This window comes from Triticum dicoccoides, chromosome 5B (genome assembly GCF_002162155.2).
Source record: "Triticum dicoccoides isolate Atlit2015 ecotype Zavitan chromosome 5B, WEW_v2.0, whole genome shotgun sequence".
NCBI lineage: Eukaryota > Viridiplantae > Streptophyta > Magnoliopsida > Poales > Poaceae > Triticum > Triticum dicoccoides.
The window spans coordinates 41,611,898-41,624,218 of record NC_041389.1 but is presented as its reverse complement, the minus strand read 5'-3'; the positions used below and the strand labels follow the sequence as shown (position 1 = coordinate 41,624,218).

The window sequence follows — 12,321 nt, the reverse complement described above, 5'->3', positions numbered from 1 at the left end:
GAAGGGCCCACCGCCGCCAGCCCGCCTAGCCAGATCCGGGGGCTCCGCCGGCGGCGGCGGGGGGAGGAGCACGGGGGAGGGGGGGAGAGGAGCTCGATGGGGGCCGCCCCGGCCGCCCCCCGGGAAGGCGGCGCGAGCGCGGGGTCGGGGGAGGGGGGGGGAAGGGTGTGCAAAAACTATTCCTACTCCAGTTAATGACCTTGGATCTGGTCCAGAGAAGGTCTTGGACATTATCAGACGTGATTGTAGACGCTAATTATTTAGTAATACAAGAATTATTTCGCAAGAACTTGTGTGGCATTTTTTTCGTCGAAGCTGCACAGAGACCTGTAGGTCAAGCCATCACCGTGGTGGTATCGATGGAGCCAAATTGACATAGTGGTGGCAGTCTTCAGGCGAAGGTCCAGAGGAATTGGTGAAAGATTGTAACCAGCACTGCCACGAAGAAGCTCATACAGCGTCCCGTTGGAGACGAACTCGTAGACCAACATTGGGATTATTTATGCAGGTAACAACCAAGTAACCTCACAATGTTCCGGTGGTTGATCTGCGACAAGATTATGATCTCATTTACAAACTTATCCCTGCTGCTATCGTTGATCACTCTGGACTTTTTTATCGCGACCTCTCTATGGTCGTCCAAAGTACCCCGGTAGACCATCCCATGGCCGCCACATTCAAGAACTCGATCTTCATTGTAGTTGTCAATGGCTGTCTTGATCTCTTTTTTAGTGAGTACGTGAACAGTATCGACCTGCCTTGAGTTTGAGAATAGGGTTTAGGGTTTTCCGTAGGGAAAAGCCTCTCCACGTCTTTCTATATATATAACAATCAGCATACAATTACATACGTACAACGGTACGTGTACATGACATACTAGACCTATTTTAACACTCCCCCTCAATCTGAACTTTTACTCTGTACAAGGTTTAGATTGGTACTAAAACGGTCTAGCATCTGTCTGGTGGCTGGTTTAGTAAACACATCAGCCAGTTGATCGTTAGAAGAAATAAATCTGACCTCGAGAGCTCCAGAAGCAACACGCTCACGTACAAAGTGAAAATCAATCTCGATGTGCTTGGTACGTGCATGGAAAACTGGGTTGGTAGTCAGATATGTGGCCCCTAAGTTATCACACCAGAGAACCAGAACACGCTGATGAGACACTCCAAACTCTTTGAGTAGTGACTCTACCCAGATGGCTTCAGCAGCTCCATTCGCCAAGGCTTTGTACTCGGCCTCTGTGCTCGATCTCGACACTGTTGGTTGTTTCTTTGAACTCCAGGAAATGAGATTCGGTCCAACGAATATGGCGAAACCTCCAGTTGATCGGCGATCATCCGGACAACCTGCCCAATCTGCATCAGTGAAGATACTAATGCTAGTAGAGACAGCCTTACGAAATTTCAGCCCTGTGTGCAACGTTCCTTTCACATAGCGAAAAATCCGCTTAACTGCTTCCCAATGAGCATCAGTGGGCTGCGAGAGAAACTGACACACCTTGTTCACGGCAAATGAAATATCCGGACGGGTGAGTGTTAAGTACTGCAGTCCACCAACAACACTACGATACCGGAAAGAATCATCGGTACTGAGAGGCCGTCCAGACACTCGTGCAAGCTGCTCGGAAGTAGACAACGGTGTGGAAGTAGGCTTACAATTCTCCATGCTCACACGGTGTAAAAGATCCAAGGCATACTTCCATTGAGTCAATGTCATCCCCCCGGAATTGTAGGACGCTTCCAAAGCAAGAAAATACTCCAACGGCCCAAGGTCCTTGATAGGAAAACTGGCAGCGACGGCGTGAACAAGGCCATCAACCGCGCGTGGAGAAGATCCAGCAATGACAATGTCATCCACATAGACAAGCATATAGATCTGAACATCACGATAGCGGAAGTAAAACAGAGATGTATCTGCTTTGGAGGAGGCAAAGCCCAAAGCGAGAAGACGAGCACTGAGCCGAGCGTACCATGCACGAGGGGACTGCTTAAGTCCATAGAGTGCGCGCTGAAGCTTGCACACATGCGAGGGAAAACGAGCATCCTCGAAACCAGGTGGCTGCTGCATATAGACGTCCTCGGAGAGATACCCATGAAGGAAAGCATTCCTGACATCAATCTGCCGAAGACTCCAGCCGCGAGAAACAGCCAAGGCAAGAACCAAACGAACAGTGGCCGGCTTGACAACCGGACTGAAGGTATCACCATAGTCAATACCAAGCTGTTGTGTGAAACCTCGGGCGACCAGACGAGTTTGTACTTATCAACAGTACCATCCGGACGGTGCTTGGTCTTGAAGATCCATTTGCTCCCGACAACACTGACACCGCGCGACTTAGGCACAAGAACCCAAGTCTTGTTGTGATGCAAAACAGTGAGTTCATCAATCATCGCGGTACGCCAGGCAGTCTCACGGAGAGCGTCACGATGAGAGACGGGCACTGCAAGAAACGCTCGGCGACGGGGATCATAGCGGATAGTCCCGTCAGTAGGAACAAGGGCACGCCGAGTATGATCACGGGTGCGGGTAACCATGGTGTGTGCAGGGGCAGCTGGGGGCGTCGCGGTCGAGGGAGCTGTACTCCCCTCAACAGAGGGCGACGCGAGCTGCGGTGGCGATGACGGAGCCGCATCCTCGAGTACCGGGGCGGGGGACACCGCGTCACCGCGCGGTAAGGAGGCCTCGGAAGAACCGGGCGAGGCGGTCGGGCCCGTGGACGGGCCGGGCGAGCCGGGCGCGGCTGTAGCTGATGGGCCAGCCAGGCCGGGGGAGGCGGCGACTGAGCCTGGCAACACAGGAGCCGAGCCAGGCGACGCGGGAGCCGAGCGGGGAGACGTGCATGGCCCATGCACGTCGATCGCCGAAGAGGGCTGGACATCAGCCACGTGGGGGCGGTGCACGTTGGACGCCGGAGAGGGCGGAGCCGAAGAATCCTGCACAGAAGCAACAGGGCCTGGGACAGGCATGTCAGTAGACAAATAGGACAAGTCGTATTTGCGCATATGGTCACCCGTAGCCGGTTCAGTGGGAGGAAAAGAGAGAACATCAGCCAAGGAAGAGACATCGATGTTGACCCCAGGGGTGGCATAGGGAAAAACAGACTCGTCGAAAACCACATCACGGGAGATGTAGATACGTCCCGTGGAACGATCAAGACACTTGTAGCCCTTATGCATCAGACTATAGCCCAACAAAACACACATCGTTGATCGGAAAGCAAGTTTGTGTGCATTATATTTGTGCAAACTAGGCCAGCAGGCGCATCCAAAAGTGCAAAAAAAGTTATAATCTGGGTGCACCTTAAGGAGACGGTAGATGGGTGTATCGAGTAGAAGAACAGGTGTGGGCATGCGATTAATGAGGTAGCATGCCGTAAGGAATGCCTCATCCCAAAAACGCAATGGGAGAGAAGAATGAGCCAGCAAAGCAAGACCTGTTTCAACCAGGTGACGGTGTTTGCGTTCAGCAATGCCGTTCTGCTGAGACGTGTGTGGGCACGACACACGATGAGAGATGCCAGTGCGTTGGAAATAACGATGCAACCGGTGATACTCACCACCCCAGTCGGACTGAACAATTAGGATTTTAGTGTGGAGAAGACGCTCAACATGGGCCTGAAAGGCATAAAATACTTGCTCAACGTCAGACTTATGCTTAAGAAGATAAATCCAAGAGAAACGAGAGTAATCGTCAACAAAGCTCACAAAATATTTATAACCTCCGGAAGAAGCAATAGTTGGCCCCCAAACATCCGAATGAATTAACTCAAGAGGCATAGTGGAAACATGATGTGATAAATTATAAGGCAATTGTCGACTTTTGGCACGCTGACAAGAATCACACACGGAAGTCTGACGTTCAGAAGAACACACTAAATCATTATTCCTAACAACGTGTTGAACAATATTATTCGAGGGATGACCGAGACGCTGGTGCCACTGGGACGGGGTGGTCTTGACGCTGAGGGACGAGGATGACGACGCACGACCAAACGGTATGGGGTAGAGGCCACCATGACATCTACCGTGAAGAAGGATTTTCTTTGTGGCCGTGTCCTTGACAAGGAAAAAGAAACGGTGAAATTCCACAAAAACATCATTATCAAGGACGAGACGATAAACTGAGAGAAGATGTTGATGAATGTGTGGTAGACGAAGAATATTTCGCAAACGAAGAGATGAACCGGGTATAGTGGAATGACCAATATGTGAAATAGACAAACCTGCACCATTTGCCACTTGCACTTGATCCTTCCCGCCGTAGCGCTCGTGGAAGTGCAGACGATCAAGATCATTCGTCAGGTGGTCCGTCGCACCGGTGTCCAGGATCCAGTGCGGTGGCTCATGGGAGGAGGATGTGGACGCAGAGTTGGCGGCGCGGTGGTCATGATCATAGCGGCTGCGACAGTCGCCGGCCTCATGACCCCAATTCTTGCATATCTGGCACCGGGGACGCCAACGGCGGTTGCGACCACCACCGTTTCCTCCTCCATTGCGGCTATTGCCACCGTTGTTGTTACGACCAGAGGCGTTGCCCTGGTTGTTGCCGTAGCCGCCCGAGCTAGGCGGGAGGGAACCGGCGGCGGGGCGGCCACCGCTCTGGCGGCCAGAATCGACGGCTCGGCCGGAAGTGTTGTTGTAGACCGGCGAGACGCGGCGTTGGCGGAGGACTGCCAATCCTCATGCTCGGACTGCTGCTGCTGAATGGCCTCGTAGTGGAGAACGCTGGAGTAGAACGCGGGAAGCGTGATTGGCACGCCCGCGAAGTTCATGGAGGCGGCGATGGGGTTGAACGCCGAGCCGAGCCCGGTCAGCATATAGTCGATGATCTCATCATCACGAAGAGGAGAGCCGGCGGCGGCCATCGAGTCAGCGAGGGCCTTGACCTTCTGCATGTACTCGTCGGCGGGACGATCTTCCTTGCGCAGCGCCTGAATCTGGCGCCGGAGGTTGCACACACCGGCGCTGTTCTCGGCGGCGAACATGGTGTGCACGGCCGCCCATGCGGCGGCGGCCGACCTGCAGCCGATGAGCTGCGCGGAGATCTCCACGCTCATCGAACCAAGGAGATGCCCGAGAACCTTCTGATCCAGCGTCCACCATTGCTCGTAGTCGGGGTTGGACACGGTACGGGCGGCATCGCCGGTGCCTGTCGTCACGGTCGGCGCCGGCGCGGTGGCCGAGCCGTCGAGGAAACCGTGGAGGCGCACTCCGGCGAAGTTGGGGAGGGCAAGTGCCCTCCAGAGCATGAAGTTGTTGCGGTCAAGCGAGACCGCGATGGGCGGAAGCACGGGTGTGGGAGCCGTCGCGGTGGGTGGGGCGATGACAGGGGCGACCGGGACGAGCGCGGAGGGAGTGGTGAGCGTGAGCGTGGAGGAGGGAGTCACCGTGGATGCCGGCGCGGTGGACATCGCGGCGGCCGCGAAGAAGCTGCGGCGGCGGCGGTGGGAGGAGAGGCGGCGGCGGCTAGGGTAGGCTCTAATACCAAGTTTGAGAATAGGGTTTAGGGTTTTCCGTAGGGCAAAACCTCTCCACGTCTTTCTATATATATAACAATCAGCATACAACTACATACGTACAACGGTACGTGTACATGACATACTAGACCTATTTTAACACCTTGATCTCATCTCATCATACAACTTGAGCCCTCCATTTTGTTTGAAATACTCATCTTTCTCCTTCTCATGTCTTTTCCTTTGCAATTGCATAGCCAGAAAACATGCCAGGGATATCATCACAACGGCAGAAACACTCAGGCCTGCAAAATCATGCACTTATATTTAGGGTAGTCTTATTGCTATTATAGGAGAATTGAAATTGAATTGGGATGCTTCAACTCATCAACCTTTATGTCGGATAAAACAAAACAAACGAGTGAACTTGCCTATAGCCAGCTGTTCTTGTCGGGTATGCAGAGGTCGACTTCCAAAATTAGTACCATCAGATTTTGTTAGTCCCTTGCATTTACATTTATAGCCTCCCGGAGTGTTGCGACAAATCCCATTCCTGCAAGGATACAACTCTTTGTACTTGGGGTCCTGCTCACGCAGCATGCATTCATCTATATCTGGAGATAAAATTAATAAAACAATTACACACAATCAAATAAGTCAAAACACATATAGAAATTAAACTCTAAATGCAGTGGACTCATATAAACGCGTACAAATGTCAGCAACTGATGTGTGCATGGATGAACAATTGTTCCAATCCAATTAAACTCTAAACGCAAGTTGCAGTATAATAAATTAATAATTGATACGTCCAAATCTCGATGTTCCACCTGAACAAGCTTAGCAATATGCAGCTCTGGAAACTATCTGAACTCGGAACTCTTTGCAGCTTGTCACCAAATCAAATAAATAGCAGAGTACATTACTCTTGCGAAGGATTATCAAAGACTGCCATTTCAGACAAGATGAAATACCAGAGCATGGAGACAGTCAAACTAGTATTGGACGTAGACACTTCAAAATGATACCAGTATCTTATAATTACCGGGATAATAATCAGCAACTATTAGCTGAATATATGTTGAAATTTTGCTAGGAAAAAAACTAGTGATCCAAATTGTACCTTTTTGGGTCCAGCCATAGAACTCAACTGCTCCCTCTTGCTACTTTATTGCAGAAAAGGCATAAATACGTTTGAAATTACAAAGTAACATATTCTTTCTAATTAAATCCTTTAGACGGGAATTATCCATAGAAACGATACAAGAAGTTAAACGGCCAGCATCAGTTTGCGCATCTCCAAGCTACTGTCTGTCATCTCATCCAAAGGGAGAACGACTGACGACGGTGATACTCCATAGTTGCTATCAAAGTCGCAACCGTTTTCGCCATTACTGGCTGCCTGTATTTGGTGTCTCCACAGCACCTGCAGGCGCTCTGCTACTTCCTTCCTCGTCGGCGTGTCGTCTCCTTCGTGCTCAGGCAGTGCACGGCGAGGACAGCAAGCTTCTCAACAACCACCATGGCCACAGCATCCGTCTACAATGTCAGAGTCCAGCATTGTACTGTGCTTGCGCTGGAGAAACATAAGGAGAAAATTATGGGTCAAGGATTTCTTTTGATTGGAAGAGTTATCGGCATACAGAGCCCTCTTTCTTGTTAGCAGTTCCAGGAGAATGACACCAAAGCTGTAGACGTCACTCTTGTCGGTGAGAAGGTGGCTGATGAAACTTTCGGGGTCAAGATACCCGAGGGCTACCTGGACGAGCATGATGAACGAGTTTTCGTCCATGGACTTGAGTGCTGACGCTCCAAAATCTGCAACCTTGGCATTGCACTGATTGTCCAGAAGAACGTTGGCAGATTTGACAACCCCGTGCAGGATTGTGCAAGATGTCGATGAGTGCAAGTAAGCAAGAGCTTCTGCTAATTGTGTGGCAATCTTCAGGCGAAGGTCCAGGGAAATTGATGACAGATTGTGTGTGATCAGCAGTGCCGTGAAGAAACTCATATAGTGTCCCATTGGAGACAAACTCGTAGACCAACATTGGAACATCTATGTCCAAGCAACAGCCTAGTAACCTCACTGATGTTCCGGTGGTTAATCTGCAACAAGATTATGATCTCATTTATAAACTCATCCCTGCAATTATCGTTGATCACTTTGGACTTTTTTATGGCGACCTCTCTGTGGCCATCCAAAGTACGCCTGTCGACCATTCCATGGCCGCCACATCCAAGAACCCGATCTTCATTGTAGTTGTCGGTGGCTGTCTTGATCTCTTTTTCAGTGAGTATGCGAACAGTATCGACCTGCCTTGATCTCATCTCATCATATAACCTGAGCCCTCCACTTTGTTTGAAATACTCATCTTCCTCCTTCTTGTGCCTTCTCCTTTGTAATTGCATAGCCAAAAGGCATGCCAACGATATCATCACAGCAGCGGAAACACTTAGGCCTGCAAAATCATATACTTCTATTAAGTTAATTTTGCTGTGGTCATACGGGGCTACAGTTATGTAAGCACATGAAATTGATATTGATATGCTCCAACTCATCAAATTTAATAGAAATATATCAATCTTTTGTCAGATAAAACAAAACAAACGACAGTGAACTTGCATGTAGCCATCTGTTCGTCTCGAGTATGAAGAGGTCGACATCCAAAATTTGTACCATCAGATTTTGTTCCTCCCTTGCATTTACAGTTATAGCCACCCTAAGTGTTGCGACAGATACCATTCCTGCAAGGATACAACTCTTTGTACTTGGGGTTCTGCTCACGCAGCATGCATTCATCTATATCTGAAGATGGCATCAAGAAAACCATTAAACATCAGATAAGTCAAACTGCTTGCTATATATGAACCACAAGTATTCCATCAGTAGTTACCTTGACAGCCATTGTTGATGTAGGCGTTGCCCTCATAACCCAGGGAGCACTTGCTATTCATGCTGACACATGCGTAGTTTCTTGGCTCCAGGCACGATCCGTTCCTGACTGCCCAGTTCGCGATGAAAGGTGCGCCGCTCTTTGCCCTCTCAGTGACGAACCCAAGTTGGCCAATGAGGTCACTGCGCCTGAAGCTGTACCACCCTACCTCAGCAACCAGGGCACAGAAGCATGGGTTGAATTCCCATACGCTGCTACTGTTAATTGGAAACGTCAGATTCAAGGCGGTGAGGTTGGTTGGGATGGATGCCTCGCAACAACCTGTCCCGGTGCACGGTGATCCGTCGTCTGATGCATTACTGATGCCTTCGCAGTAGGAGTAGCAACCGGCAAGATACTGGATCATGTCCCCACGGATACCGCCAACAAGCCCAAGGGTGTTGCAGCCAATGACTGTGAAGCGGTTGCGCCCTGGGGATGGGAGGAATGGCGTGTCACGCAGGCTGAACAGCACGGTGGTGGTTGCCGATTCGACACTTGATGTAAAGCAGATGTAGCTGACCGGGATGAGCACCTGTATCTCTCCATGCTCCAGCGAGATGCCGGCGACGTTGATAGCCAAGTCGCCCGGGCCCCCTACCATCGGCTGTAGCTGGTGAGAGGTGTTTTTGCAGTCTGAGGTTGAAGAAGCTGTTGAGGCTGCGCATTGAGCGCCGATGCCAAAAGGGTAAGGGATCGCCACATCGCTGCATTTCTCGGGGCAGCCTGGCAGCGCCAGCGACACGGCGCCACCCACAGCGGGTGCCAATCCCATCTCCAAGAAGAAGACAATTAGTTTCAGGAAGGATACTAGGACCAGTGTTGATGCTTATTGCTGCGAGGTTGAATGCATGGCTAGCTTGCTTGATTTGGCGAGGTTGTGTAGGGCGGTCGATCACCCAAGCTTTTATCTTGTTAGAAGCAATTTGATTTGGCACATGATGCAGCTGGCTCCTATAAAAGAAAATACAATGCCAATACAAGTTGAAGTATAATGATTGATATACCCAACCTTTTTTTCCTCTTTTTGTTTTGAAACGAGCTGATGTATGCCTGCCAAAACTATTAACTAGCCAGGTAGTAGGTGGTGGTTTGTCCTAGTCAACTATTAATCCCACCCAGTGTGAAGTCTACTTTTATCAAATTACTGATTCTGTGCATATCTGTTTGCACATATATTCATCTCCTATCATGGACGCCTGTGTAGCTCGCGTTGCAGACCAAGTAAGAAACGCCAAGCCCCTATGGCGTTTCTATCCGATATTGAAAAGCCATCGCCTTTGGCGTTTCATATGTGGCAGTACGTGGAAATGCAGCGGTCTGAACGTGGCAGTAGTACTGTACACACCGATCAGTGTAGACTACCATTACTCTACTTTCTAGCCTGGCCAGCCTCGTGAATCATACAAGGAATCAGATAGCTAGCTAGAGCTATTTATTCCTATATTGTACTGATGATTGAAAGCAAGCTAGCTGCAGGAGCTAGTACAGAAGAGTCCAACGCCCACATTGGATGGCGAGAGAAGAGAAATACTCTTATCTGTCACTCATTGTCATGACAGAGATGTGTGCATGGATACGGCGCCGCATGCAAGAGTCCATCGGGTCCATTTCATACAGCACAAGAAAAGTACTCGTACGTGACATAGCTAGCTACCAGATTTTTAGTCGCTGATATCATCACTCTCACTGGCTGGCTCGCTGCATCTGGACGTGCTCCGGAGACAATTGCAGTCCGCGCTAAAGCCAATGGCGTTTGCATGTAGGACATGCTCCTCCCGATCGAGCTGTGGAGTACTACCACATACGAAACGTTAAAGCCAATGGCGTTTACATGTAGGACAGAAACGCCAAAGGGGTTGGCGTTTCCATGTGGAGATGCAACGCTAGATACCTCGACGTTTACATGTGGAGCTGCAACGCAAGACAGCTCGGCGTTTCTATAATCTATATGAAGCAGAAACGCCACGGTCTGTGGCGTTGCTAAAATGGTCAGATCGTGAAATACTTTCATGTCAAGTTCAGTTTGTGACAAAGTTTGCTGAAAGTGTCAGAATAGTGATTTCGGCCCCTATTACCTACCTATAGAGAATAGCATTGGTTGCATAGCTCTACACGGTATGACCTACTTTCATTGTTCTCAAATCTTCAATGCGAATTTCTTATGCAGCTACAGTAATTATTGAAAGCTACCACACAAAAAATATTATATAATCTCTATCAATGTGAGAATTTATAGGCCCTTGTTCATATTTTTTTGTGGGGAAATATAAATTAGACACCTTTACCAGTTCAATCCTCAGGGATTGTGATCAAAATTGAATCCTACCAATTCAACTCCTATTAGTTTATTTCAGGACCTTTCAATACCTGTTTGTACCTAGATGTGACGGCCTGCAGCCAGGCTGATGGTCGCGTGAATATTTCACCTATAATCGGACAGACATTATGCATGTAAGCAGTCCATTTTCAGGCCAGGAAGCGCTTCACAATCCAACCTCCAGGTATCATCATTTCAGCACATGGATCATTGTTTCTTAGTGCCACAATAATATAGAATAATGCCTGTGATATAACTGTAAATAAGACGAAAGATTGATCAGTAAAAATATTTTTCAGATTCCAGCCAAGTTATGGACTTCAAATTGTGCTGGCTAAGCTTATTTGACTTTACAGGTTGACCGACTAGCGATTCCATCTACTTTGCTGTTGCAGAAGAAAGTTCCAAACTAAAGTTTCTACTCAAGCATCTGGCAGGAATTCGCATGTGGGACGATAAGGTAATTAAGAGTTATACTTTAAACAGTAAATGGATAAACCTATGAACTGGTGAAAGCTCTATAAACAAACCTATGTTGCCTTTTTTCATAATTCAGAGAAACTTCCAATCAATACGCATAAGCAAGCTAATCAAAAATCTGTTCAGTTTGATTTTTGACTTTGGATACTAAATTAATACAAACTGATGAATATTTTTCCAGATCATAAGAAACTCATATCATATGGGAGTAGTATTTTCTTTCAATTTCAAAGACTTATCGATAAAAAAAATTAGGCAAAGTAGCGTACGTTAGCTTCTTACTATACATTTCAATTTCTAACTTTGAACACTACAGAAAAAACAGCATTCAGGCAAGTCTCCCAGTTAACCTAGATTCACCTAGGCTCTTATAGCAAGTTGAAGATGCAGCACCTAGATTCTAATCCAATGCGAGCATCATGAACAAGTGGGGAGATAAACTTTACCGGGATGCGCTAATGGGAGGAGCTCCGACCACATCATCCCACGCGGCCGACTTAACAGTGCGCCGTCGATCTCTTCTTGGCACCTCCCCTTCGCCGATCCAAACGCCAGACAACGACGCCATTTTTGCCAGCGCAAAGGCCCCAGAACGCATGGGTCCTCCGCGCCTAAGGCGGAGCCGGCCGCCGCGTCGAACATATGAGGCGCACAAATTCAGCAGCGGCGTCTCTGAGGAGCCGCCGCGCTCGCTCGCTCTTCGAGCGGGGCCCTCGCCCCTCCGGTCTCTTGCCTCGGCGGCAGCAAGTATGTATCCCCTTAACGGCGGCGCCTCGCGCATCCGCCGACGACCGGAGACTCCGGCGCAGGGCAGAAGATAACGAGGACCCCCTCAAAGCGTATTTTGACTTAGACGCCAGAGACTCCGGCGCAGGATAGAAGTACGCGCAGGCGGTTGTCTACGTAAGTGATAGCCGGAAGATGGAGTATTTTGTGTTGGGTCTATGGTCGAAGGTGGACAGTTCTGGTTTCCTTCTCCGACGTCGTCCTCATGCGGGGGTGTCAGTTCTGAAGTTCGATGGCGTGTCCGGAGACATGTTGCCCCGGTCTGATTCTTTCAACGGCTATGATTTTGCTTTTGACTAACTACTTTGAAGATCCGTAAAGCTGCTGATCAGCGATGGAGCCGC

At 49.2% G+C, this 12,321-nt stretch overlaps 1 long non-coding RNA gene and 1 pseudogene across 1 annotated transcript; both read right to left on the bottom strand.

The window, feature by feature from the left end:
• Window positions 1–6,728: 6,728 nt before the first annotated feature.
• On the bottom strand, window positions 6,729–9,348 carry LOC119308998 (annotated as a pseudogene).
• Window positions 9,349–10,615: 1,267 nt separating this feature from the next.
• Window positions 10,616–12,046, bottom strand: LOC119305368. Its single transcript, XR_005148641.1, has 2 exons — window positions 11,638–12,046; window positions 10,616–10,967 (listed from the first exon to the last, which is right to left on the bottom strand). It is a non-coding gene; the product is annotated as an uncharacterized LOC119305368 (long non-coding RNA).
• Window positions 12,047–12,321: the final 275 nt, after the last annotated feature.